General features: G+C 34.7%; 1 protein-coding gene across 5 annotated transcripts in view; it reads right to left on the bottom strand.

Moving 5' to 3' along the window:
* Window positions 1-278, bottom strand: part of LOC147178156 (SRSF protein kinase 3-like) — a 98,411-nt gene extending 98,133 nt beyond the window's left edge. For all 5 annotated transcript variants that reach the window (XM_086069224.1, XM_086069226.1, XM_086069225.1 and 2 more), the window contains exon 1: window positions 1-278. This exon is cut by the window's left edge and continues 115 nt beyond it. The gene's annotated coding sequence lies outside the window, so the exon portion shown is untranslated.
* Between the last annotated feature and the right edge of the window lie 2,408 nt (window positions 279-2,686).

The raw sequence follows: 2,686 nt of genomic DNA, 5'->3' as shown, positions 1-2,686 counted from the left end.
TTCCCAGCAGCACCCAGTCAGAACCTGGTATGGTCGCAGCTGTCCCGAGAGGTGCGTTTGGTGAAGCTCTGCCTGTCAGTTAACCTTTGCGACGCGTTATCCTCGGTAGCTCGTGTGCCGCAGTGAAAATGGCGTCTTTTCTTCGTTGTCCGGTCAGCACCGGCTCAATTGCGTGTCTGTGACAGAACCTCTTAAGTTATTCTTGGTGTGTTACTCACTATACGACTGGCTTTCACAGCCCTGAACAGCTGCTGACAACCTGACACCCGACAACCGACTTGCTGGGCGCATGCGCATTGGCCACGAAGCTGAGACAAAATAAATAAAATATATTTATTTAAAAAAATTAAATATATTGAAAAAAAAATAGATAAAAGAATCAAACTTAAAAAAAGAAATGTTAGTGTAATAATGTTATACCCCAATAAAGTCTTGGCGTACAAAAATTAACAAAAGGAAAGGAAAGATTACCATTTAACTGAATTGCAATTCATATTTTCGTCACTATATACAGTAGCAGCATACCAAAACGCCATCCATTTATTTTATTATTATATTTTGTTAAATTTGGTATGCGGTTAGCTGTCACATTTATCAACCATGCGTACCAAGAGACTTGTTGGGGCATGGGCTCAAAGTTGAAAAGGGGGCACATGTAACTTTTTTTTTTTTAGAGCACGAACAGCGACCGCTATGAGACAACCATTGCTGCATACCAAGTGCTGTATATGAAGCACAAATTACTCATACAATAACAAAGACAGTTAAAACAATAAATTAAATTAATAATATAAAAAATGTAAACACACCACAAAACACTCAAGTAGGGATCTCAAACTCAAATTACCTGGGGGCCGCAAGAGGCCGAGTTTGGGTGAGGTAGGGCCATTAGGTATTCCACCTAAAGATATTTGTTAAAAAAATAATAATAAAATAAAACCTTCTCAAACATCATTATTGACATGTCTTTAACTTCAATAGGTTTCTTTAAAAAAAATTGTTTTGTCAGCATGTCTAGTTTGAGGTTGTGTTCCTTTTTCTGTGCACATAAGGCATGTTGGAGTGCCTATATGCTCAACAAAGCTTATTTGAATGCTCAGGAAGTGAGGTACCGAAAAGGCTGACCTACTTTTTTCTTTGTATAAAAAAAGTAAATACTTTTTTCTTTTTTTAAAATTTCATTTCATTTTTAATTGTTTAATTAACTTATTTAATTATGTGAAGAGCCTTCTGATTTAACACTTTATGCAGTTGTCTTACATGAGAATTCCAATCAACATGTCATCAATAATTATTCCCAGTACCTTGTGTTCCCCAACACGTTCTATATTTACCTTATTTGAATGTTTATGCTATGGTTGCAGCCTTTTTTCCCCAAACATGCATTGTGTTATATTATAATTCATTGATAATCTGTTTGCATCATCGTTACAGCTTTGATAATTCCTCGTTTACAGTTTGTACTAAATGCTCTATGTCCTTTCCTGCACAGAAAATATTTGTGTTGTCCACAAAAAGTGCCACTTTCAGTACACTTTTTATATAATATAAACCATTTCAGACCCAACACTGAACCTTGGGGTACACCACATAACACTTCTAATCTTGTTGATGTGCTCCCCCTCAGTGTCACATTATTATTTTTTTTAAATAGCTCTTCACCCAGTCCAATACTATACCCCTGATCGTTCTAGTGTACTAATTAGAATTCCATGGTTAACAGCATCAAATGTTTGTTTTTAAATCACTCAAAATTCCTATTGAATGTAGTCTTTGATCTATGGCATCTGTAATGAGTTCCATGGATTCCGTTAATGCGAGAGCTGCAGAATGGTTCTTCCTGAGACCGTACTGTCACTATTGTTTGCAAATTGTGCTTTATTATAAAATGTATCTAGTCTATTATTAAATTGTTTCTCCAGAATTTTTGGCAACTGTGATAGTATAGAAACTGGTCCGTAAATACCAAATTCATGCACATCTCTGGCCTTATAAATCGGAAGACTTTTGCAATTTTCCATCTCATTTGGGAACACTCCAGTTTTAAAGGATAGATTACAGATATTGTCAGTGAGTGGTAATAAAATTCCATCTAATGTCCCCTTAATTAGTTTCATATCAATTCCTTGCTCATCAGTTGATGTTTTTTGCAATACATTTGATGATTAGGTGTCTTATCGCAGTGTCTTTCATCGGCTTCAGGAACATAGAGTTTATGTTTCCTTCTCGGTTATTTTCAAAATATATCCTATGAGTGGGAAACTCAGGAATATTTTTTCCTAAGTCTTAAGTGTTTAATTCCTCCTCAAACCACAGACATGCAAAAAACAACAACAAAAAGACAACTCCTTTTGTTACAGTTACACGGTACACACAATAAAACACAACAGGTTTTACACATGCATTAGGTTACTGTATTAAACGTACTGTAACATGATTGTAACAAGGCATACATAAGAAACAGATTTTCATTCAAAGTTGTATTTTTTCAATGTTGTGTTATTTTTTCAATGTTGTGTTTTCATTCCCTCACATCTAAATGCAAAACCTCCATTTTAACTACTTTAGAACATAACATTAGAACGTTAAGGGTAAGTAACATAAATTAACAAATATTAGTCAAAATAACTCTTATATTAATTGTGCACATTGAAGGTAACGTAAACATTGACTTCTTTTTTTTTTA

Source organism: Leptonotus elevatus, chromosome 2 (genome assembly GCF_054856555.1).
Source record: "Leptonotus elevatus isolate MCC_2025b chromosome 2, RoL_Lele_1.0, whole genome shotgun sequence".
NCBI lineage: Eukaryota > Metazoa > Chordata > Actinopteri > Syngnathiformes > Syngnathidae > Leptonotus > Leptonotus elevatus.
Note: the sequence above shows the minus strand (reverse complement) of the source record. Positions and strands in the feature narration are given on the sequence as shown.